We start from the raw sequence: 27,407 nt of genomic DNA on the forward strand, positions 1-27,407 counted from the left end.
GAACTTAGCTGGAAGAACTAGATCTCTAGAGGGCGGGCCCTGACATTTTATAGCCAGTTCTTGCTCCCTTTCCGATCTCTGTTTTCCATACTCCAAGATGTAATAAGTAGGTAACTTTATGACCTTACCCACATGCCTTGCTCACTGTGATAAATGGTACCCTTCAAACTATGATCCAGAATAAAATATATCCCCCTTTAAATTGTTTCTTTCAAGGATTTTCTCATAATGGTGTGAAAAATAAGTGATAGGTTATATTTTTTTGTTTAAATGCAAATAGAATTATACCTATTATCTAACTTTCCCCCTTAACAGTACCCATTAGATAATTATCCATAGGGATAGGTATGAGTATTTTTCAATATTATTTCATTATTTATACTTACCAACTATATTTAGCTAGTTTATTTTAATTGAGCAAAAGAATGTTGGGGAGGTATGGCTCTCTTTTTTTCTGTAAACCCTATTATCAAAAATATCAAAGCACACATTTTTTGAAATCTCCAGTTATTTAAAATATGCCCAGAGGACAAATTCATACTCTCACAGACAGGATGTGAAAATGTTTTTTTCTTCCTGACATTTAGAAACAGTCAGTGTTCAAATCTTTGTGAATCAGATGGAAAATAATTAAACACTAATAATTATTATTGTTTTAACTTACTTTTGTTTAACCCAGTTCATACGCCTTTCTTTTGGGTGGCCAAACTCTACATTTTTCTTGTCTGTTGCCCATTTTACTCAATATTCTTCTTATTGGCTTGTAAGGACTCTTTACATAGAAGAGCCATGCATGATTCACACACAGAACTTTAAAAAATCCCACTTAACCACCTTTATAAAACATAAAAGTCCTTTTTATAAGGCTTCTGAGATTTTTCTCTCATGTAGAAAAGCTCTTTTTGTTCCTAATTTATTGTTAAAGGTTTAAACCACAAGGTTTCATTTTGTATATATTTCAATATATATGCATATATATTCTTTATATGTAAAAGAAAATGTGTTTTATATAAAGAAGGGGATAAAACCTCCCTTTTTATCTTTGCCAATATACTCCTGCGTATCACTACCATTTCTTGACTCACGAAAATTAATCAGCTTTGTTATAGATTATTTGCTATATATGTCATGGCCAGTGGTCTTTGCAGTGACCTGGAGACAGTTGACTATCAAGAAAAATCTAATTAAATCATTTGATTTACAAATACAAATATTGAAATATGAGATAAGTTATGATTTTGACAAAAATTACACATTAGGTTTTTAAACACTGGTCATGTTGGCTCATTTTGGCCTATATGTATTTACTGGGACATATGTTGTCATGAATGGTGAATTATATATTACTACTTTTTTGAAATTTAACTTTCTTCTTATTTCATTTGAGCTATGTTTACTCAGTTCACACAAATACAAAGATTATTGGCTTCAAAGTCATTAAAACACAAATATCAAATTTTTCTGGCTGTTTTTCTATCTTAGTGCCTCTCCTTGCTTAGGGAAGTATAAACTTCTACTCAAGAGCCTCTCAGAATATTTCTAATTAATTCTATTTTTATCTGTTAACCAGTTTGGGTGGGATTTTTTGTTATTGTTTGTGTGTTCTATTTTGTTGTTTTTGTTTGTTTTGCCAAAACAAAAAGAGAGAAAAGAACATAGGAAACATAACAATGATGATGACATTTTCGAGGACCAGTAACTCATCAACTCCTTGATGGTAATTTTTCGCTTCTGAAACCTTGCCAAACAGAAATATATTTATTTTCTTTGCTGCACAGCAAATAACCACAAACTTGGCAGCTTAAAACAATATTAATTATTTCACAGCTTTCATGAGCCAAGAACCTAAGCACAGCTAACTAGACCCACCTGGAGGTTGAAATCTAAGGGTTAGCAGTGCAGAGTTTAATCTGAAGGTTTGGCTGGGGGAAGGAATTGGTTCCCAGCCCTTTGAGGTTGCTCTTTGCAACATTGGGCTCATGACTGCTGCCTCTTCAAAGCCAGCAAAGAGAGCAATGTGCTATTGCAAACCTTCTATTAAAACAAATCTTCGACAAATCAGCATATATAGCATAACATATATAACATAGCAACACAGCAAGAGATGCTTCTCTCCACACTGTGCACAGAAAGAATGTCATTGGGTGACATCCAGTCGCCGTGGACACATCCTTTTGATTAGGAGCAAGTCATAAGTCTGCTTGCGCGGGTGCGTGTGTGCCTGCGTGCATGTGTGTGTGTGTGTGTGTGTGTGTGTGTAATAGTCATGAGATTTCCTTTTGTGCTTTTCCCAGAGCTTCTATAACAATTTCAAATAATGGCATTTCTGGTAAAGCAAGCAAAGGATTCTAAATGAAATTTTAAATAATATTTTTTGGTAGATGACGGAGTTCTAAATGAAGAGGACACTGTTGGTACACAGTATTTTTTTGTGGCAGAAGAAGATTTAAGTCCCAGTCATTCTGAGCACTTGATACGCACCTACAAATTCAAGGATCACCATTAAAAAGAAATATACTAAAAAGAGAAAAAATACTAAGAATAGTGGTTTGCACAGGGGTGGTGCTGTATAAAGGCTTGTTAAACAATAAATTGCTATATGTCGAAAGTGGGGAGCATGGAGCAGAAATAGCTGTTTTAAAAGTTCCTTTATCAACTTTTCAAGTGATTGACAGCGCTCATTGGAGAGACTGAAACCTGCAAGTTCCCTGTTTAGAATATTTTGTACCATTGGCAAAACCTCAAAAGACTAGATGCCATTTCCATTGTCCTATTCTTGTAAACTAGGATTTGCAAACCAACTAGAAAAATAAGTTAGGCATACCGCGGTATTTGGAGCATACCTAGTGCCTCAAATTTATCAATATGACTATATCGATTTGGGTGGAAAACTTTACAAAATCCATTTGCCTCAATAATGCCAGCAGAGATTTATTGATTTAAATAGATTGAGGAACTAGGAATGGAAAGGTTCTGAATGAGGAGTGTGTTCCTGGGAGGAGGAAACGGACGTGGAGACTGGACAACAGACATGGACAGGACAATTGAGGATGCATCATTGGAACCCATGTAAGGCCTTCAAGGTCATTAAAAACTCTTGAGCAGTTGCTTTGAGTACAAATGGAAGTCACTCAGATGCTATTCTAATGCGTTTCCATAAGAGCTAAGACACAGTAACGGAGGAAAAAGCCTCCTTGGTCTTAGTGTAAATTTATAATAGATGTATGTATAAAACTAATAAAACATGTCCCCAAGCATCTGAGATTAACTCAATGCTAGAAAGAAAATATGATGAAGATTACTATTCCAGTTATAAATTATTTTTTCGTTTATATAAGCATCATATTATTTGCCTAAGAAAAGATATATATGTACTTAAAATATATATTTGCTTAAGAAAAATATTAAATATATATTTTATGACAGAACCTTAAAAGGTAATCGTCTGCAATGCAGGCAGATGTGTTTTACTTTTCTGTTAAAGACGTTGATACTCAGTCCCAGGTCAGCATTTCTCACACATAGAGAAGTCCTGATAGAGTCATGTCCATGATCCATTGCTCTTTCCACTGGCTTAGCAAAAATGGCTTTATTCTATTCTCTTGGCTTCCATGTTCATTTGCACGTCCCTCCCCCAAGCAATGAGTAGTTTGCATAATTTTTATTTGATTTCAAAATTGCAATTTAAATTGTAGCTTCCCCAACAACTATAAATGCCACTACCTCTTTAATAATCATTTTCTCTTTGCTCATTCAGCAAAAAATTTATTCTGTGTAACTTCAGATAACCTCTGTCGAAGGCTGGTAAAGCCAGCTGAATCTGAACAGCTATATCTGACTTTTAAGCAGTGTTCACTCTTCCCCGGAGTAATTTTTGAACCATTATATCTTTCTGATTTTTATAAGCTATCAATGATGTATCTCATGAAATGCAGAAGGATACTGTAAAGTACACCTCTCTTTCCAAGATGGTTTTAAAGATGAGATAAACATGTAAACATGAAACACTGTCAAACTGATGTATGGATACCATGTAGTCTAAAGAAACAATCCTTAAGTTCATGTTTTGAGGATTTTTATTTATGCCAGCGTGGTTACCATGGCTCTAAGTATATTAAACACATGTGAAATTTACTAGAAAATTACCTTTACTAGATGAGTGATAAAGGCTAAAACACAGAGCATGGTCTGATAAATAAAGTAAACCGGGGCCCTCAGAATTCAGCAGAATAGGTTGTGATTGTCAGCAAAAGCCCTGAGGAAAGACAAAAGGAGAAAAACTTGCTGTATGGCTGAAGAGAAGAGGTGGGAGGGGTGTCCACCAGCAGACAGCCAGGATGTAAAGCAGACCCAATGGAACCTGGGAATGAAAACCTGCAGGATGTCAGCAGACTGTGCTTCTATGCATTGAGCTTTGTAATGATCACGCCCAGTCTCTGTTTCCTCTCATTTGCACACTTTAACTAAATACTACTATATCATCAATTTTTTTTTTTTTTTTTTTTTTTGGTTTATCGAGACAGGGTTTCTCTGTGGCTTTGGAGCCTGTCCTGGAACTAGCTCTATAGACCAGGCTGGTCTCAAACTCACAGAGATCCACCTGCCTCTGCCTCCCGAGTGCTGGGATTAAAGGCGTGCGCCACCATCGCCCAGCATTTATATCATCAATTTTAAGATCTTTTAAATGCCAAAGACATTCCTGGGCAGTCGTGGAATAGACGGCATAGTAGTCTTTACAAATGTCCTAACCCCCAGAACCTGTGAATGTGACTGGTTGACGGGGTGGCAGGGACAGGGAGAGTCTTCAGGATCTTGGAATGAAAGTCTTCTGGTTTACTCAGGCAGGCTTTAAATCTTGTTCATAACAGGCAGAAGAACAGAAAATGTATTCACACAAGGCTTGTGACTTAGTCCATTTTACACTCAGATAATGGGATAACCTATGCATTCATGTACTAGGATAACCTGGGCTGGGTAGTTTAAGATGAACACAAATGCATTTCTCACAGTTCTAGAGGCTGGAATGTCCAAAACATTGGTCTGGAAGATAGAAAGGTCTTTTGCTGCATCATAACATGGCAGAAACGATGCGTAGAACAGTGGTTCTCAGCTTCCCCAATGCTGTGACCCTTTAATACAGTTCCTCATGCTGTCGTCACCCCAACCACACAATTATTTTTATTGCTACATTATAGCTGTAATTTTGCTCCCGTTAATCTAAATATCTGTGTTTTCCAATGTCTTAGGTGACCCCCATGAAAGGGTCATTCACTTCCCCCTCCCCCGAGGGTGTCGTGACCCTCACAGGTTGAGATTCACTAGCCTACAGAGAGCAAGTGGTGTTTTGCACTTGGTGATGGCATCAATCCTGCCCATACACAGGGGACCTTCAAAGGTCCACCCCCCAACTGCAGTTGTAGAGTGCTTGTCTAGAGCACATTAGGCCCTAGGTTGAATTCACAGTATGACAAGAACCAGATGTGGGAGCATGTGCCTATAATCCTAGCACCCGGGAAATAGAGACAAGGAGATCAGACATTCAAGGTCATCCCTGGCTATTTGACTGTTCGAGGTCAGCTTCAGCTGCGAGAGAGAGAGAGAGAGAGAGAGAGAGAGAGAGAGAGAGAGAGAGGAGGAGGAGGAGGAGGAGGAGGAGAAGGAGGAGAAGGAGAAGGAGAAGGAGAAGGAGAAGAAGAAGAAGAAGAAGAAGAAGAAGAAGAAGAAGAAGAAGAAGAAGAAGAAGAGGAGGAGGAGGAGGAGGAGGAAGAGGAAGAAGAAGACGGAGGAGGAGGAGGAAGAAGAAGAAAAGGAAGAGGAAGAAGAGAAGGAAGAAAAGAAAGAAAGCAAACAAGAAAGAAAAAAGAAAGGAAAGCAAGAAAAAGAAAAAGAAAATCCCATCTCTTAATATTGTTTGAGTACAGTTAAATATCATCACGGATTTTGGAGGGAACGACCATTCGAGTTATGGCAGTATGTGCAACAGAGTTGACTATGCATGCAATGCCTGCACACTAAGAAATCAGGAGTTACCAGGAAGAAGATGAGGGCAGGAAGGGTCCTCCCCTCGAGCCTTTAGAAGGAGCATAGCATCAGACCTCTGACATCCAGAACTGGGAGTGGACTGCCCTCGTCATCAAAGTTTTCGATATCCACTGTAAACTGTTAACATACACAGCTTAGGCGAAACTTCGTCATGTGCTTTCTGACTGAGAGAATGCCTAGACATCTGTTCATTAGACCAGGGAATAGCCATCGTCCTACTCCCTGTGGTCATGCGCCCTGCAAAGGTGAGGTGCATGTAACCGTTGTAGGGTTGAGTACTTGCTAACGGTCCCTAGGTCGTTGCCTCAATATCTTTTCCATTTTCATATGCTACCCCCAAACCATGGATGAAGTCAGCACCCTGCCCATATACTGGTTTTATTTGGAAACGGGCAGCATTTCAGTGCAGCTGCTGTGCCTCATGATAATTAAAAGGTAGTTCTTTCTTGTCCACAGTGGAAGTGGACTTTTCTAGAAGACTGAAAGCCTCAAAATGTGACAAGTGGGACAGAGCAATGAATAACTGCACAGAAGTGAGTGAGCCTCACAACCAAAACCAACCTTTAGTGGGAGGATTTGAACCTTCCTGTCTTGGGTGTTGTTATGAAACATGTTATAATCCACAGCTCTGGTTTGGCATGGCTTGTTTCATTGTGATATGGATTGATTTGTGTACCTCTGAAAGTTACATGTTGAAGAACTAACCTCTAGAGGTTATGGGTGATGGTTGTACCATTATTTTATCAATATACAATTCATGACCAAATTTATACAAATAATGACATGCTTACACAGATTGCCAGGGGCAGGTTATTTCAGAAATAATACACTCCCTCGCTCTTTGATTAGCCTCAGAAGTACATTGTAATACATATAATCTCAAGGCATGTTTCCTGCTACTTCTATTGAGAGAGAGCGTTTGAGTAGCTCAAGTCAGAGATCACTTTGGATGGATGTGCGTGAGGAGATGGCTCAGCGGGTGAGCAGAACTGTGTCAGAACCTGTGGAGCCCCAATGTGACTGCACAGGACTGTAGCCTCAGTATTGAGAGTCAGACATAGGCAGATCTTAGGCATGGGTCCATCTGCAAGGGTCAGCTTTTGGGTCAAGGAGAGACGCCCAATGTACTGCTCCGGTACATTCAGGTTTACCCAGCAGCACAGGCACCTGTAAATTCATATACATGCAACACACACACACACACACACACACAAAGAGGAGAGTGACATAACACAACAAACAAGTTACTTATAAAAAATAGGCTAGTTTATAGTTATACTTATAAAAATAGGTTAAATATAATTATCTTTGGCATTTAGCTCAGTCTGTCATTTGAATTTTAGTATTTTAGTACATTATAGTAACACTGCATTATGGAATCAAATCACTGGCCCTAACAGTATCTTATCACCTAATTATATCAACTTGTTTTATCACCATCATCCCAAGGGTAAATAACAAACTTTCACTGCATGCTCAAGTTCAGAATGTGGAAATACCAAGTCACTACGTAGTTCGTAAATGTCCCGATCTAGATAATGACATTTAATTTTCACTCCTGCAGACCACTGAGTGTCAAACCTCCAGGTATCTTTTATTTAGCATTTTAGAACGTTAAATGTTTAAATGTGCATTTGGTTTTTATGCAGCAGTTTTGTGTTCTGGTCATGTTTTGATGTGAAATAAAGCACGGGATGGGTGCTTCCTCACGACTCCTTTCACCTTTGACCCCTGTGTGCACCTCAGATCAGGATGCTTGCTGGATAGAAAAGGAGATTAGAGGCAGCATGATTTCTGATAAAAGAATAAATATCTTTAACTATTTCTCATTAACATAAGTATCGGAATCTTAAACAACGTGTAATTTCAGCGAATGCATGTAGAATAGCTAATATAAGCAATTATGCATTGTATTGGTGTTAAAAAAAATCCACTTATTCTTCCAAAGAATGATTTAACTGCAATGCAATTTTCTACGATTGTGTAGTTTAAAGTCTGTTTAAGTATACCGTGTTTGGATTCAAGTGCGTTTTAATGGAATTTATCTGGACTTAAGGGCTTGTTAGGCTCCTTTTGTTTTCTTAGTAATACAGGAAAACATGGTTTGTTTATTTAAATTAGACTCCATTGGAAAGGGCTTTATATCTAACTTTATGTTATAGATGTAGTATTGCCAGAATAAAAGAAAGGCTTGAAAATTGTGAAGGGGCTTGGCAGTATCATAACACACGAGGCAGATTTCTCACTGGAAGCGAAGGCTTTCTTGTCACTCTACGGAAACGATCGTGATAGCATTCGAAATGCTATTCTTTTCTGAATCTTTAGGTACAGGATAATACTTCTATCTAATGGTAATGTCTTTTAAATAAATTGAGAATGGATAATTTAAAGGGAAATATTAACCTTGCTTCCCCATCTGAAGGAGGCTTTCGCTGTACTTTTCAGTACGCATGTTACATCAACATGAACAACGCACGTCTGAAAATTTAAAAGCACTCATAGAAAATATTGTTGAATGTTGTTGAAGTGTATTTCTATGCTTTTAGCGTGCGAATGTCATTCCGTACTAAGATGCTAATTTCAAAATCCGTAGAAGAAGTGGTTGAAAGGCTGACTATCTAGAAATATTTAACAGTACTTTATCATAACAGATGAAAGGCAGGTTTTCTTTTTAAAAAAAGGGGAGGATAAATCCCTATGAAGGAATCAATCATGTCAGAAACAATGGAAGCATTCTTTTTCAAACCTATTCTGTCAAAACACTTTACTCCCATCCCTTATCAGGTGTTCAGTGTTTTCCATGTCTGTGGTCATAGAAGAGGTAGAGAGACAAAGAAACCGAAATGGAGTCCCCTAATAAACAGAAATCTAGAGTTCAGCTCTATTGTTGGAATATCTATATCAGCAATCAATTATGTTGAAGTTATGAAACTGCATCCCACTCTAAACAGAATAACAGTGTCTAACAGTCATTCAGACTCCTAAAGCATATCAACTTTAAAGGAACTGACTTCAGGTAGGCAGAGTAGTAGCTGCTTATAGTCTACCAGGGAGGCCGAAAGAAAAGGATTGATTACTGAGAGTTGAAGGCCCTCCTGAGGCCAGCCCAAGCTACATGGTGAGATCCTGTCTCACAAACAAATGAGCAAAAGGGGGGGGGGGAGAGAACCAAAAATAAACAAATAAGAAGTAAATAGGAGAATTTAGTAGCTCTCAAATCTCTACAGTTCATAGTGTGTGATGGGCCAACAAGAAGTGCTTTCTTTGGCCGATACACACAACCATGTATTTCATTGCAGTGGCATGAGTCTTTGGAAATAGCCTCATCCTTCAGGTCCTAGTGCAAAGAAGGTGTCTTGCTCTGTGTGATTTATCAATGATCTGTTGTCCACTGGCTTGGGTTCATGGACGAGGGATGAGGATAATTAGAATTCCACTTTTCTCAAAACAGCAAGAAAGCCAAGTGCCTTCTGACCCCAGCTTTAAATTTAACTAAAGCGATGGGGAGGATTTGAGACTGCTCAATTTGTTTCCCAAGCAATTCCCTCTTCCAGAACTAAATATCTGAATAGCCTGAGAAAATCTGCGAGAAAAGCCCTGGCGTTCTCTCTCTGGGTCTGAGGTTATTCTCAGAGTGCGAACTGCAATGCTAGGACTTGTTTACCTTTGAAGTCAGAAAGATTGAGGCTTCTTATACTTTGTTATGTTTGTGTTAACACAACAGCCTTGAGATTATGACTATTGTCTGTAGTGTTGTGTCTTAGGTGCCCAGGGTAGGTAAGACTTGCTTACTAGGAATTTCAAGATATGTTCTTGACAAGTTCTAAAGACTATATATTCACCTGATAGTCAACAGTTCATACACAAAACATAGAATTTAGTTGTCAATCAAGCCACCCAGCACTCGATCATAACTAATTTTTGATCAATCATACTGACAATTGGAGATGTTCCAGCAGATTGTATGGCAGTTAGGGGTTATTGGATGTGTATTGTGTGCATGTGTGGTGGTATGTATATGTTGGTAGTAGTTATGTAAGTGTATGCATCTGTGCATACTCATGGGAAGGCCAGAGGTCACTCACAGCCTTTTGCATAGGTGCCAAGTGAGAATCAGAGCTCAGGTCATCAGGGTTGAGTAGCAAGCTCCTACCCACTGAGCCACTTCAGCGGCCCCTCTCTTTAAACATGCACCATTTTCTGTAAGGTGGGCGATATCATTACTTTACAAATGAGGAACCTGGCTTGAACTGAAAATAACCTGACACAAAGTCCTCCTGCTAACTAGTGATCTTTGACTTCTCATTTTTCTAGAAACAAAGCTTGGTGTTGGCAAGTGGTCAATAGAATTAACCAGACTAGCTTTAATATAAAATATTCAGCTTTAATCAGTGGAAGAAAAGGGGAACTTACGAAGCCAGAGTTCCCGTGAAGTACAGGAAAACAAAGAGGGAAAACAAGCGCCCAGGGAAACACACCCCACAAACAAGGTGATTGGTTGAGATTCCCCATCATCTCCCCCTTTTGTCTAAAAAAGACAGAACCAAACCAAATACAGCTATATACAATAAGAACAAATAATAAATATATAAATAACAATATTAAGCAAGAAACATATAACAAATGTTTCATTAAGCATTTTATTTCAAGGAGTCTAAATAATGTAGAGAGTAACTACTATTATCTAATCTTCAATTCCATCAAGGATCTGAAAAGGGAAGTAATATTACTTAAGCAACCAGGAAGTACAAAAGAGAAACTTCCAAAATGTGCAACAAATGACTAGCATGATGGCTTATAGCTGAAATTTCAGGTCCTGGGAAGTTGAGACAGGAGAGCCAAAAATTTAAGGTTATCATGGGCTACATAGTAAGTTTGAGGCCCTCCTGGGCTTTGTGAAACCATGTCATAGAACACATACCCACACACGCACACACACACACACCCCAAACAACAAACAATAGCAAAATGAAATTTCCAATAATGGGAACAGTTCCCATCTATTCACTTACTTGCTTGACTTTCCAGTGACCCAGGCCCAATCTAGCCTAGGGATACAATGTGAAGGTGAAAGACTACATCTCTCTCCTCCTGGGCTTGTATTTGCTTTAGCCAGGTAAATGGTTAGTTTTAGCTATGTGCCATGGAGAAAAAACATACAGGGAAACAGACAAGAGTTACAGGAATTTCACCTTGATGTATAAAAGAAAAGAGATGATCCCTCTGCTCCGGATGTCTTAGCCAACAGGAGTTCTTGACCCAAGTTAGGGAGGAGGAAGTCAAGTACACAGCTGAGCTGAAAGAACAGACAGGGCAAAAGCCCCGAGCCAGGTGTGAACTTCTGCTTGAGGAACACAAGACCAGTGTGGACAGAAAGACTGAGTATGTAGGGGAAATTGAGCCAGGACACCAACCACGACCAACTGAGAAAGGCTTTGTAGCCTAGGATGACGTAAAATGTTTGCTTTTATTTACAGAGATGACGTAAAAGTGGGTGGAGGGTTGGGTTGACTGGGGAGGTGGGGGTCTAACTGCCTCTGACTGTGCAGAGCACAGGCTCTCAGTGGGCCACAGCAAAACTAGGGGAGAGGAGGATATAAGAAGGAGGCTAAGAGAGTTGGTGATCATAGCTGTAGCACTTGGGAGCTATTTCATAAGTTATAGCATTATCTATTCTATGATAGGACTAAAACTCACGAGAGGAGGACTGTGGGAATAGCGTGCTCATTGCGTGCTGTGGTGTCTTCCTGTGTCTACCACTTTCTGTCTGGGGAAAACAGGGACGTTGACAATGGTGGGTGTTGTGAGGTGGAGAAAAACGTTAGAGCCCTGCTTTCATCTGAGGGTGGCTCATTCAGTCACTTTGCCTTATTTATTAATTAATAAGAATATCATAATCGTAACTCCATGCAGATTTCATAGGATTAAATCCAAAGGATGGGGCTAGGAAATAGATCAGATTGTCTCTAAATTGGAAATCGTGGGAGAGAGAAGAATGGGAACAGGGAGGAAATGGGGAAACAAATCTGGCTGAGTTGGGGAGCCCGCTGAGGTGATGGCAGTTGCTAAGCATCGAGGAAAAGCCAATGGAAGTAACATCTCTCCCTGGACCTGTGATCTGATTGGAAAGGATGGAGAGCTGATGGGGACCCAGGGGTGTAGAGGAGGGCATGGTTCAAGCAGGCAGATGGCTCTTCCCATGACTGCTTCTCCTCGGAATGGGTGTCTGTAAGCCCTGAATGTCTGCTAAAGGGTCAGGGAGAGCTTGCCTCCCCTATCCCCCAACTTCCAAAAGGCCTGTGAATGGTCAACTACCAGCTCAAGTCCATGGCCCTTCCTTCTCAGGGGATGATACGCATTTTGTGTGTCCGTGTATAAAAAGTGGGGTTTGTCTCCAGTGATGATGGAATAGATGAGGGGCGTGTGTAGATACTCACAAATCAGAGAAAATTTAAGAAATACTATCATCAAAGATTTGTTTTGCCTTTAAAATATAAGTAAATGTTTTCCATTCTTATTTGCAATAAAAATGGGGTGTTAGGTGGTCTATTTGGGAGCAGGGCAAATTTTTAAGAAAGAACCCCAGGATATTTGACTAAAAATCTTTGAAGACACTATTCAATATCCCCTACACATTAAGTACAGGTTAAGCACAGATGAATTGCGGGTTTTTTCCTTTGTTGTTGTTGTTGTTGTTGTTGTTGTTGTTGTTGATTGTTTGTTTTTGTTTTTATGAATCAGTGTAAAATTCCTAATAAAAATTTCCACAAATTTACTAGAAAAGGGAAGTTTTACTGACTCAACAGTCGTCAAGAGCGTGTGAGCCCTTCTTGCCCTCTGTGCGCTCATTTCTTTCTCAAAGGTTTCTGTACCCCGATATTAGGTCTCTCCGCTGATGCAATAAATCAGATCAGGCTGAATTAAAACCGAGGTTTTAATCTGAGCAAAGTGTTCCTCAATGGTCCCAGGGGAAAGGAGAACCACCAGGAGTAAGCTTTTACATGCCCTGGCCGTGGAGTCTCTGAGGGCAGGCTTTCTCAGGGGTGTGGTCTGGAATGGTAGGGGCCGGGCTAAGTGGAGCTTCCTAATAATCTTTCTAGGCAGCACTTTTAGAGTGAAAATCGTCAGTAACATTGTCAGGCTGTTTTACTTCTCGGTGTATATGGGTTACATAGAGGGGTTTGTGAGTGCACACATGATACCACTCTTGTTTACCCAGTGGATAATTGCCTCCAAACTGGGACAGTTTGATGTAGGTGGGTCATCTGTCTATGTGTTATTTTCATTGGTTAATAAAGAAACTGCCTTGGCCCTTTGATAGGACAGCAGCTTAGATAGGTGGAGTAGACAGAACAGAATGCTGGGAGAAAGAAAGCTGAGTCAAGCAGACGCTATAGCTCTCCTCTCCAAGATGGACGCAGGTTAAGATCTTTCCGGTAAGCCACCACCTCATGGTGCTACACAGATTATTAGAAATGGGTTAACCAAGATGTGAAAGTTAGCCAGTAAGAGGCTAGAGCTAATGGGCCAAGCAGTGTTTAAAAGAATATAGATTCCGTGTAATTATTTTGGGCAAAGCTAGCCGGGTGGCAGGTAGCGGCCCGCCAGTCCACACTACAACAGTTCTCAGTTTTTGTTGTAAAGCTTAGGGTTTGGGGAGCCCAACTGACTCAGAGATTCCTAAAACAGTGGTAGGAGCATGCCTCACACTTCCTTAACAATCTGTGCAGAGCTGAGGAGATTTTACCGGAAGTAGATCATCAATGCTTGCTCACAGGCCGAATAAGGCCTAGTGCCCACTTGGAGATAAACATATCTGGACACACGTACCTGAACATTTTGTGTGTGTGTGTGTGTGTGTGTGTGTGAGAGAGAGAGAGAGAGAGAGAGAGAGAGAGAGAGAGAGAGAAAGAGAGAGAGAGAGGGAGAAAGAGAGAGAGAGAGAGAGAGAGAGAGAGAGAGAGAGAGAGAGGCTACAGTTTTATGAAATATGGTCACCTTCTTTCAGGAGCTACCCTAAGTACCCTATGTGGATAATGAGTACCTAGTTCTGCCTCGAGAACCCTCAGGGCTTCCCCAGATCAAAAGACCTGAAGCTCTTTGACAGATACTAAAACAAACAGCACCAATGTGGTCTCACTCCCCGACAGTTAACTGCCAAACTTGGGGAGTGGGAGGGCTGGACTTCATCTCACAAGCTGTCACCTGGCCTCAGGGACTTTCTTCCCAAAAGCCTCCGACCCAGTGGTCCCAGAAGAGACCTCTGTAATTTGGCACTTCAAAAACAAGGCTAGTCACAGCACTCATCAGGAAACTGACTCATGCTTTGAGGTTCACCTCTGGATTTGGGGAAAACTGCCTCAAAACAGGTGACCTGGTATTTCCACTCCTGCCTAAAGAAGCTGTTCAGGCTCCTTCTGTCCTTAAACTACAACTTTTTTGAATGCCTTGAATGCTTCTCTGAGGATAACAGGGCCTCGGAAGCTGGCAAGAAAAAAAACAAACAAACAAAGCCAGAACACCTGGGTCACTTGTAATGTTTTGAAGACATAGTATGCCAACTGGCTCTCCAGCTCCATGTGGCTTTTGGTTGGAAAGTGTATTTGGATGAAGTATTTTTATGTGAAATAAATGCAACAGAATGGAGACTCTAGAAACACAGTCATAGAATCCTGATTTTAATAAGGCTCTCAAGACAATTCAGTGAAGGAATCATCTTATCAGTAAATAGTACTATGGCAAAAAGAATAAGGTGTGGGGCCTGAGCGTGTAACTCAGAATGTTTAATAAGTATGAGCAAATCCTTGGGTTTCTAGTCCCAGAATTACAATCAATATCAATCAATATTTTTAAATAAAAAGAGTACCCAACTTTATGCCATTAACAAAGTTAACTCGCAATGGAAGGAAACCCAAGTGTAAGAGCTAAAGCTCTTCAAAGAAACTGTGGGTATGAATCTTTATGACCTTGGGCTAGGCAATTGACTCATTAACATGCTCAAAAAACATAACACAAGAACAAACAAAACAGCTAAATGGGAAATGTTGTGCTTTTCTGAAAAATATATACAAATTGCTACTATACATATAAAGAGGTGCTCATTAGCTTTGACCCCCAGAGAATGCAAATCAAGCCTACAATAGTCAGGGGCTAGAGAAATGCTTCACCAGTTAATATAATAGATTAGGTACTGTTTTTTTGCAGGGGACCATAGTTTGTTTTCCAGGATCTGTATCTGGCAGCCCTCAACCACCCCATGACTCCAGCTCCAAAGGACCTGACCTTATGTTGGTAGGTACCTACCCTTATGGCAAACACACACACACACACACACACACACACACACACACACACACAATGTTTCAGCTGCTTTGGAAAAACAGTTTGCAAGTTTCTTTTTTATTTTTGTTGTTGTTTATTGTTTAGCAGGGGTAAGTATAGAGTGTACCATGGTACAAATATGGAGGTCAGAGGGCAACTCCTGTTAAGTCATTTCTCCCCTTCTATCTTCATATGGGTGCCCAGGTCACCAAACTTGCCCCTACTGAGTAAGCCATCTCTCTGGTCCAGTTTCTTAAGCAATGCATCAGAAAGTTACCGTCACATCCATGTATTCGCCAAAAATTGATCTGTGAAATCTATAGCAACATCACTCATAGCAGGCACAAATTTGAATAACACAAATATCTATCAAGCTGATGAATGGAAATATATGATATAGCAAATCCTTACAGCAAATGAATGAAGGACTGATCTGGGGATGCGCCATGAAGTACCACTGAAAACATGCTAAGTGAACTGAACCAGTGAGGAAAGGATGTGTGTATGATTCCATCTACATGAAATATCTGGGATGGGCATATTCCTAGAGAAAGGAAGCCTATTAGTGGTTTCCTAGGGCTGGGGAGACCGTGGAGACATGTGATGGTCTGGGCTCCGGGGTCTCTTGTTGCAGTGATGAAACATGCAATTGAGGGTAGTAATGCTTACACAACTTTCTACATACATGTGAAAGTATTCAATTACATAATTTTAAGTGACTGAGTCATAGGGTTTGTGAACTGTATGTCAACAATACTCCATGGAATTCTTAGTGAAATATGCGCAGAGCCAAATCTATCTACTGAGAAACAGGGTTCTCCCAAAATTGCTTCCCGTAGAATTGCTACATGAAAGAAAAGGGGTGCAGAGAAACAGCAAGTAGACTGTGCCCCTCTAGTTTGTGGTAAAAATTAGAATTCTAACAAAGTCAAAGAGTCTTGTGTAGTCTCACGTAGCACAGACTAGCCTCACACCTACTATGTAGACAAGGATAAGCTTGAACTACAGATATGTTCTTCCTCTCAAGTCCTGGGGTTACAGGTGTTTGCCACCACTTCCAGCATAAATGGAGCCCTTCAATGACAGTGGAACTTAGTGTAAGGTAAGAAACATCAGTAGTGGGAAAGACTCCTGGATAAAGTATGGTTTTGTGTTTTTGTTTCCAAGTGAGGCTGCAGAGGAAACAACAGACACAGAACCCATAGGAGGCATGCCTGATGGGACATGCCTAAAGATATGGGGTAAAGTCGATGGGATGTGCCTTAAGGTAAGGGGTAAAGTCTACTCCTGTCTATATCTGAGAAACAGCGTGGATGGTCACCACTCCATTACCGGCAAAGCCAAACTATCTGGTCAGCATGGTGAAGGATCTCCCAGGTTTCTGGCTATAATAGCTTGTGCTTGATGATTTTTAAATCTGATTGAGAATTCTCTCAGCATCCATGCTAAATGAGGATACAGGTAGCTGAATTTGTAATTGGATGAACTTTGTGCCCAGCCATATTGATGAATAGAGTCATCACACAAGAAGCGATTACATGCCTTTCCGTAGGCTTTAGAGCTACAACTGATTAGCATAACACTTTTAATTATGACAGTCTGAAAGGGCACGTCAATTGGATTTTGCAGTCCTCAGAAAGAGGAGCATAACAGCACTGTTAATTTTAAAACTCAGGTTCAAAACAACCAAAGAATAAAGGCTCGATGGGCCAGAGTGAAATATAAAAAAGTATGTGCATGAACATAAGTTCAAACCAAGTTTGGTACGGTTACGTTTTCTTTAGTACTTTAGAAAAACCGTGGTCAGTTTTACACGCAGTAAAGAAGTGCCTATATTTTGAGAAAATACTTCTGTCTGTTTTGACATCGGCACACATCCATGTCGTCCACACCCCATCAGGACACAAGCTATTTCCACCTGTCAGTAGAGTGATCTGTCCCATTCCAGTCAGTCCTCTCTGAGCTTCCGACATCACAGTTTTGTCCTTAGCCTCTTCAAGTTGCTTCAGAGCCTTCCTTTGGTTGGGTTTATCACCCGATTCCATAGCTTGGCTTCTCTGCCAAGGAGGGAAGATCAGCGTGCTGGGGATTCGCTGATGAGGACCCTTGAAATCAGCAGCCTGGGAAAGGATGGAGGAGGAATAAGAAGGGGTAGAAAGACAGTAGGGTTCGGAGGTGCCTGCCTCCAAACACCACCCACCCCCACTGACTTCACTAGCAGGTTTGATGCTGGATGGTGTGTCAGAACTGCCTCAAGCTATTGTCCGTTGTGGCCCTGCAACCATGAGCAGCAACCATGTGGGCTGCTTCCCAAAGAAGTCTGAGGAATTTTCCCTACCTCCTACTTCAGATAGTGGCTGATAGCTAAGGGATATCGCCAGCAATACTCCTGACAGCTGGGAGAATAAAACCTTTACTTGTGAGGAAGGTTTCAGGCAGCACAGCAGAGCACAGCACACACAGCACAGGGTTTTATGGTTGAGTAGGAATCTACTACTGCATATGTGACAGTTGATTCAATCTGGTGATAGTTCTTTGACCTGTTTCAGATCTAAGCGATTGAAAATTAAAGCCGCAGGTTGCTGAGGAGTAGTGAGCTTGCCTAGCATGCTGACAGCCTGGGTTTGATCGGCAGCCCTAAGAAAACAAACAAACAAACAAACAAAAACAAAAGCAAAACAAACAATCAGAATAAAGTTGTGGGGCACATTGCCCCAGCTACAGGGAAGCCTGCTGCTGTAGGTTGATTGCTTGACGTTGAAACCAGCCTGGGCCATACAACAGGATCTAGGCCCCAAAATAAATGAAGCTATGATGAATATTCTTGAACAGGTCTGTTTATGGGTGCATGTTTTTATTTCTCTTGGACAAGTGACAAATAGAATGTATGAGTCATAGGCTAGGTGCATGTTTATAGAAACTGCCAGATAAATTTACAAATTCCCAATTATTCTATCCTCCTACTTTTGTCTAAGAGTCCTCATTACTGTAGATCCTTAACTACACTTGGATTAGCCAGTCTTTTTGTTTTAGGGAAAACTTTAAAAGTTTGCCACCCAGTTGGAGAGGAATTGCACAAGGTTTAGGGTCCATGTCAGATAGATTTTAAGTCTGTGATGTAATGCAAAACATAGTTTCACATGCATTTCTATGCAACCATCATACACAATCTGTTGACTCCATTATCCTGACAGTGAACTTCTATTTCTTTTTTTTTATTGCTTTTATTGAGCTCTACATTTTTCTCTGCTTCCCTCCCTGCCTCTCCTCTCCCTTTCAACCCTCTCCCAAGATCCCCATACTCCCAATTTACATAGGAGATCTTGTCTTTTTCTACTTCCCATGTAAATTAGATCTGTATGTCTCTCTTTGGGTCCTCATTGTTGTCTAGGTTCGAGCTTCTATTTCTAAATATATTTTAAAATAAGATTCTCAAAGCTCGGGTAGGAACTGAAAACAGACCCTGAAGTTGAACCACTGAAGTTCAAATGCAGGGTTCCCTGGATGAACCTAAGCTACAGTGCTAGGATGCTGTTTCTTAGTGTATTATTGCCAGAGAATGCATTTAGACAATGTGCTTTAATAAAAAAAATATTTTGTTATTTATGTGAGTGTATCTCTATGTATATGCATACATGTGTGTGTACATGTGTGTGTGCATGCATGTGTGTGTGTGTTCCTGGATATCGGAAGAGGGTCTCATACCTAGAACTGGAGTTACAGAGGGCTGTAAGACACCTAATGAGAGTTGGGTGTTGGGAACTAAGTTCCAGTCCCCACCACAAAATTCACTAAGGTGCTCTGAACCATTGACCAGCACTCGAATAATCCTGCTGTGACTAAATGTTGTTACAGTGTTTAGTAGAAGTCTAAGTTTTTAATCCTTGTATATAGATCATATCGATTAATCTTCACCTAACCTAGCCACCTATCTATAGAGAACAATTTATTTCATTGTGGGGGGCAGAATTTAGTCAGTGTTTTATATATGGGATAGTAATTAGGCAAATACGATATTACCACAAATTATGTAGTGTACAAGTGATCTCAAATTCTGAGGCTTAGAATAAAGTATAGTCTAACATTATCTTCTACTTAGATCTTCAGGAAGTCAAGGCAGGGGTCGATCAGGGCTGTGATTGACAGGTGAAGGCTCTGTATCCCAGCTCACTGACTGCGGCAACATTAGTTTCTTACAGAATGACAGACTGAGGACCAGCTCAGTTTTCTGCCAGCTGTGAGCCTGGACGTGCCACACTCTGGATCTCACAATACCTCCATGCTATAGCTTACCAGTATGATAACTTGCCTCTTGCCAGAAGGAAGGTGAGCATCCTCTGGCAAGACAGATATCAGAGTGTTACAAAATACAACCATATGATCACACTTGCACGCATCCGTCTCATAGTGTGCTAGTTAGGGGAAAGCCACAGGCTTTGCCTGCTCACAAAGGATGGTGTCACACTGTGGTGTGGATACCCAAGGGCCCCTACTGTGGAGAAATACTTATTTATCTTAATGAGTCAACGCATAGGTTAACTAAGGGCCTCTGTCAGGTTTGTTAATTTGTGCTGATTGCCAGCTAGTGAGTACCTTTGTTTAGCTTTAGTATACTACATTTCACACTGATCTTTAACAAGGGAAGAGAAGAGAAACTGAACAGAGTTGTAGTGGGGTCTACTGAAAATTTAAATGTGTGGATTTCAGTAGGTGCATATTAAACGTGATTTTAGTAATAGCCAGATCTTAGGTTTTCTCAATCCCTGACCCAAAAAAACTCATGCACTTCTATAAATGATGCTCTCTTGACACCTCGCTTACTGGAAAGCCTCCAGAGAAGCCAGTCCTCTGGCATTTCTTTGGCACCCTCAATTTCCTTTAACCATGGCTTCTGGTACTCACAGATGTAAATGGTATATTGATAAGGATCAATCATTGATTCTTCATTCCTGTATAAAATGCTGGGCACTTAACCATGTTCCTGTCCCGCTGCTATTACAAAAGTAAATGCTTTCTTAACCATTATAATGTCACTCCAAGTGATATTAAATCCAAGGAGCATGATAGATGAAGAGCCACGGTATAAATGCCACTGAGGAGGTTACTATGGAGACACGAAGATAAGGGTCCAGGGGACTTCACCTCTAAGTGGCCTGCCTCTTAGAAAACAAAATAGCAGAGAGGTGGAAGGCAGATACTGACAATCAATTCAAGTAGACAGATAATAAAAACCCGAAGGTGGGGAGTCTTTTAGGAACTTCTAGAAGGTAGAAATAGAAGTTTAACAGTCAGACAGAAATGGGAAGAAAATAAGTCATGAATTGTAAACAATTATAGTGCTGGCAGGCTGCATAATTGTCTCATTCTCCAGATAGCAATATCAGTTTTCAGGTACCAGATATTCCTATATTGACATAAATAATGGAACACAGCTAAAATATTCATAGGGCTTTAGCATAAAATGAAACACTCTAAATGAAGTGAGGTATTATTTCACACAGAAACAAAGTAAAAAATAATCACCTTAAAATCGCAAACCCAACTGGGAAATCTATGGCGTTGGTGGCTGTCTCTTCATTAAATGTAAATATTACATTCAGCACTGGTTCATAGACACAAATCAATGGCTGTGTCCCTGGTTCACAACACTGCCTACACGGCTGTGGAGAAGAAATCAAATAATTTGAAGAAATGGTACAAGCAGTGGACGTCTATGTGGCGTTTGCAATATTTATAGAACAGCAATTTCTGCAGCGTTTTCTCCTGCTAAACAGAAAAAAACAAATAGATTCTCTAGGGTATAACAATAATTTCGCAAGGAAAACTGCCTTCCCGGTGGTTCGCCACCCCCCCCCCTCTATTGGGCCCTTTCCTAACTTAACAGAACTTTTCCTGTATGTTTTCAAAATGGGAGGCCGTCCACTTGGAGAATTTGGGGAATAAAAATTGGATTTTAAAAATGGCACTTTGCTGAGTGCGTTTTGCGTGCCCGCTTTCTAATCGTGTGACTATATAAATTCTCCCCAAATAAATCTTGTTTTGACGAAAGATTAAGTCAGAACACCTGCAGGCTCCAGGGGCACCTCTCTCCCCTCCTGCTCCTCGACTGCTGTCTTTGTCACCTGTTTGGAGACTGTGTCAACTCTCCCTAATTGAGAAGTAATTTGCAGTCTAACTAGAATCTGCTCTATCGTAAAGAGCCTCTGTAATATGCGCACATCTCCCCAGAGGGCTGTTTAACTTGGAGGGATTCTTAGGCTTACATTTGCATTCTCGAAGAATCAGAGCATTTCTTCAGGAATTAAAGTTCTACTCCCTCCCCGCCCACCCCATTTCGAAATTCCTGGAATATGTGAGGAAGGAGCTGTTGAAGTTAAGCCCGCCGAACATAAGAAATTGCTTATTCTGCTCCCTTAAGACATCAATTGGGGTTTTGAAGATACAATTATACTACAAATAAAAAATATGGCAGAGATGTATTCACTCTACAGGGGATAAAAATAAGCAATGCGTAGTTCTTCATCTGTTTTTCATTATTGGATTCCGAGCTATTTAATAAAGTGGTTTAAATAACAACTCAAATTCATCCGCATCCCCCTCCCTCGAAATGCAAAATAATAACTTTTAAATTACCTCCCTAGTAGCAAGGCTTCAGTTCTGCTAACTTCCTGGAAATGCTTTCATCTTAAATTACGTTCACCTGCATCCCAATTACTTTTTCCATCTCTGCTTGTGGGCCATTCTCTAAGGGTATGTTGGGTCACATTCGCTTTCCAGAGGGTTGAATGAAGAGTCCCGACTTTACCAAGCAATGAATCATCCGTCTTGTTAAGCTCTATTTTATTGCTGCTTTTATTTTCCTTATTTCCAGTCTTGCTCCTTTCCCCTTTTCCTTTCCCTCTCTAGGGTCAATAGCGTGATACTTACCTAACTCGATGCGTGATTGAGTCATGTATTTCTGAATAAATCTTCCTTGATTTTTAATAAAGATAAAACTATGCCTAGCATTCTCATCGCCCGATTAGTTTCATTGTACATGTTTTCCAGTATTTTATGATTGTTTGGTCCCAAAGAGAAATTTATAAATTGTAGTTTGATTTCCTGTGTTTTCTTAGTGTGTTGATTTGGGTTTCTAAAAACATGTGAGAAAAAAAAAACCCTCTGTTTCCTTTGTTGGTTTCTATTTTAACTGGACAATACGGATGTTGTTCAGAGGCTGAGGATTATGTAATATGAGTTCTTTTAAATTTATTGAGATTTCTCTTATCTTGCAGAACTTACTCAATAGTATATTTTCTATGTCTATCTGTCTGTGTGCCTATTGGTCTTTCCTTCTTTTTCTTTCAGTACTAAATGTCAAACCAGGCTTTTATATACTCGACAAGTGCTCTATCACTGACTGAGTTTCTGCTTTCTATTTCTTCTGTCCCTGTCTCTAAGGTTGTCTGTTACATATAGTTTGGTCAATTGGACTATCCAGCCCCATAACTATAAAAATGTCCTATTTTCTTAATCTCACGGCATTTTAGTGATGTGCTAAAAACTTCTCCACATTACTGCATACCCAGCCGCTTAGTGATTCCTTTTATTTTGACATATTTCAAGGTTATGATCTCAGAGGCACACAGGTTTATAGTTTGTATAAAAAACACCTTGATGGACCAATCTACCATTATATAGTAGGTCTCTCTGCTCTTTATTATTGTGACTTAAATTTTGATTAATATATTATTAATGCTGATATACCAGTTTTTTTAGTTAGCATTTTTGATGTAGAGATTATGCTGGTTTGAATGAGATCCCCCCTCCCCCATAGGCTTAGGTATTTGAACACTTGGGTCCCATTTGGTGGCACCGTCTGGGGGAGGTTTAGAAGGTGTGACCTTGCTGACAGAAAACTGGAGTTGGACTTTGAGACTTTAAAGCCTGGTGTCACTTTCGGTTCACTCTCTCCGGTTCCCGTTTGTGGTTGAGGATGTGCAGTCTCGGACTACTGATGAGGCTGCCCTGCCTACTGCCTACTGCTATGCCTTCCAACTGTGGTGGACTCTCATCCCCCTGGAACCATAAGCCAAAATGAACTCCTTCATCCTTAAGTTGCTTTTGGGCATGGTGTTTTATCACGGCAACAGAAAGGTAACCAATGCTCTTAGCTTTGCTTTCAACTCTGGTGTTTTGGGCTTGTCGACTATAATTCTCAAACAAAGAGGTTTATTTCTGTTTCTTTCCATCATTTAGTTTCCATGTTTGTATAAAAAAGTCTATTCTGTTTATGGCTATCAAATTTACTAATTTGGACTGAATCATCTTAATATGCATGTGTATTAACCCCCCTTATTGTTCTTAATTTTGGTGAGATTTTCTTTAATTTCTTTTTTTGAGTTTGGAATCCTGTTGCGGTTTTCTTGCTATTTGAAACAGTAATTTTTTTCTAGATAAAGCTAAATGATTTAGTTTATCTGTCTTCCTTTTTTATCAAAATCAGGACTTAAAGATGTTAAAAACTGTCTACCCCTATTTTGAACAGCCTATATTTGATCAAATTCACCACCATTCTATCGCCTTGTGTGCTAATGCTCTTTGCATAGTTCACTTATCTTTGGGCTCATTTCTTTCTTGCTAAGGAATTTCTTTCTTGCTGGAGAGATTAAATAATTTCAATGGTTGGTTGATTTAGCGCACACCTCCTTAAATTGCGAATTGTAACCATATGGGGGGGTCACAAAACTGAATATGGCGGTTGTGAAAAATTTGGCAGTAGTGAAACTTTCCTGGGTGAACAATGACAAAAACTGATACAAAGTCAGATGTGATTGGTAGAAGTGCTTGTTGGCAGGGTTGGAGAGACTGATGCAAGGAGTAAGGGCTCATACAGCTATTATAGAGGACTCCATGCCTCCCAACTCACAGCTGCCTGTAACTCCAGCTCTATGAGGATCAGTGTTCTAGACTCCCCAGGTCCCTTTACCCACATGGAAATAACCACAGTCACACCCCTGGACACACAATTTTTAAAAAAATTAAAAAGTACTTGCCACCGGAACTGAAGACCCGAGTTTGATTTCTGGGACCCACATAATAGGAGGAGGGAAGTCACACCCTCGAGCTACACCTGTATACATGGCATACACATGTGCTTACTCACGCACTCATACACACACACACACACTAATTAAATAAATAATTAAATGTAATCAAAATCAGATGCATACTAAGTCCATGGTAAATTAGAGAAAATGGTAACTTTTTAAAATATTCCTGCCAGCATTTTTCACCTTGGGAGTATCAAATTAGTATATCTTCGGATTGTATTGTGCCGGAATGTTATATTTTAAAAATTACTGTTTGAGTTGTAGACTTGGGTTTCACTTTTTAAAAACAGTTCAATGGATTTTGGCTTGAGGTTCGGGCAAAATTTCCAACAAATTCTGAGCAAACCCTAAATATACGTCTGCCACTTTGTACTATGTATGTATGTAGGCAAAGTATCAATCTAAGTCTTTAGGATTATAAAATCAAAATATTGATCAACTCTGAAGTCTGTTGTAGATGCACTGTGTCCTGCAATACCACATTTAATCAAGATTTAATTCGGCGTGTAAAAATAGGCAAGTATATCCATATCATTCATGTGTAAATTTTCCATCATTAATAAATGCTAAAATTATTTGTATGCCAAGTAACTGTTCTAAAATAAAGTTCTTTTTACTTTTTATTAGCAGCAATTTATAGACCTATTTTATAACTCTTCATATCTGAGGTCATGTAAAAATTTCTAGAGGGGCCGGGTGGTGGTGGCGCACGCCTTTAATCCCAGCACTCAGGAGGCAGAGGCAGGCGGATCTCTGTGAGTTCGAGGCCAGCCTGGTCTACAAGAGCTAGTTCCAGGACAGGAACCAAAAGCTACGGAGAAACCCTGTCTCGAAAAATCAAAAAAAAAAAAAAATTTCTAGAGGGTTCCAGGGTCACAAGTGGAGAGAGTTCAGGAAGTCCTTATTTAGTGAATATGGAATTATTTGGATATAGGATTCTAAGATAATACTGATTTCTCCATAGTACTAATAATAGACACGCTTCTCCTGACTTCTCCATTTATGATGATTAGTTAAAGAGGCAACTGTGTTTCCTACCTACTGTTTGAATTTTCCCTTTAACTCTTCACACTCAGCTTAAGCTGAATTTGTATAGCTATAGGCTGATTTTCTTTTTTCGTGTTGGTTGTACACTATTCATTTCATTTGGATAAACATCTTGAAATCAATGTTCTGAGTTTCCACTTCCAGCCCGTGGCACTCACTTCCTATTCTAGTTTTAATTAGAATGTCGGCTTGATCCTTCCAGTGGGTCAGAAAACACATATTGAATGCTCCTAGCTTCACCCCCACACTTAATCCATAAGGAAGTTTGATTCCACCTTCAAAATGTATCAGGGTCCAGGAGCATCTCACAAATCCCACTGCCGCATCTTGTTCTCAGCCGCCACCATTGGCAGCCGAGCGGAGGATATTTTCACAGTCTCTCTTTTCTCCTCCATTCTCAATTTAGAAGCCACCAGGATATCTCCAGCCATGCTGCCCTGAATGCACCTGATCTCATCAGAAGCCACCATGAGCCTAACATATGTCAGATCACACTATTGCCTCTCTAATTGTCACCGAGTGCCTAGCCTATTTGTAATAAATAGCCTATTTGTAGTAAAAGTCACAGTCTTCCTGCTTAGATAAAAGGCCCTACACAGCAGATAATTCCTTTTTCCTTGGGCATTGAAAAGTTTCTGCACCCCAATAAGCCTCGCCACCAACACAAACTGAATTAGAAAAAAGCCCAGGTTTAACGGGTAAACCACTCCCAGATGCTTTTCTGCCCCCAGAGAGGAAGAAAGACAAAAAAAAAAAAAAAAAAAAAAAAAAAAAAAAAAAAAAAAAAACACGTGTCTGTTTTCTGGGGGAGCAGTTTAAATACCCAGTGGGAATGACCTTGAGCCTCTCTGGTGGAGGAATAGTGTCTGGTGGGCTTTCTGAGATGAGGCAGGGTTTGGAGAGAGATGGGAGAGGGGGAGAGAGTTGGAGCTTCCACAGAACATTAAAGACCCTTTAGATATATGGATGCGAAGGGCTGGAATAGGGCTTCTACCTGAACAGCCATCACTCTGCTTGAACTCACGGGTCCCTTTAGACTCCACAAACATGTAAACCGTGTTCCTATACTGGCTTTATATTAACTATTGGTTTGTTGTTGCTGCTGATTTTAATCCTTGGATCACTCTTCTCCTAGATTGCCACTTGGCTAGGTCTATTCCCTCTTTCACGTTTTTCCATAAGCATCGTCTTATGAAGGAGGGGGACTGTTGTGAATCTTCCACTAGCCCAGGCTCTCTCAATCCCTTCTCTGGGGATTTGAGCACTTTTTATCTTAATATGTCCATTGCTCATTTTTTATCTTTTACTTAGAACACAAGCTCTATGAGTATGTATATATGTGTATATATAATATATAATATATAATATCTCCCTATATTAATCTCCATCTAAGTACTTGGGATATGTGTGTGTTTGTACATACATGTTTATGAAGCAATAAATATAAATAGTGTAGTATAATTGTATTTTCATAATGACATGCAGTTTCAAGTCAAATAATCATTAACTTAAGAATGAATAAGCAAACTGATGTAGGTATATAATGGAACACATTCAGAACAAAAAAGGGAAAATATGAATATATCGGACTGTGTGGACAATTTTTAAATTAAATGAAATAAATCAACTATAAAAAACTGCTGTATATAATTTCATTTATTTGAAATTTCAAGAAATGAATCTATAGGGGTGGTGTACTGCCTTTATAGTCACCATGATAAAATACCCGAGGGAAGCAATGAAGAGAGGAAGATTTCAGTCCATTATCCCAGGGTGGGTCTGATGGGACCAAACCAGCTCATATCTTAGCAACCCAGAGGGAGACGGAGAGGGAGAGAGGGAGGGAGGGAGAGCAGAGAGAGCCTGTGCTAGCATGTATGTCCATGTGGACCTGTCTTGCTCCTT

General features: G+C 40.0%; 1 protein-coding gene across 4 annotated transcripts in view; it reads left to right on the plus strand.

Moving 5' to 3' along the window:
* Positions 1 to 27,407, plus strand: part of Phactr2 (phosphatase and actin regulator 2) — a 268,683-nt gene that overhangs the window by 110,302 nt on the left and 130,974 nt on the right. The gene's annotated exons all lie outside the window — the stretch shown is intronic.

This window comes from Microtus oregoni, unplaced genomic scaffold, assembly GCF_018167655.1.
Source record: "Microtus oregoni isolate MIOR12 unplaced genomic scaffold, Mior012 000033F_ref0000390, whole genome shotgun sequence".
Taxonomy (NCBI): Eukaryota; Metazoa; Chordata; class Mammalia; order Rodentia; family Cricetidae; genus Microtus; species Microtus oregoni.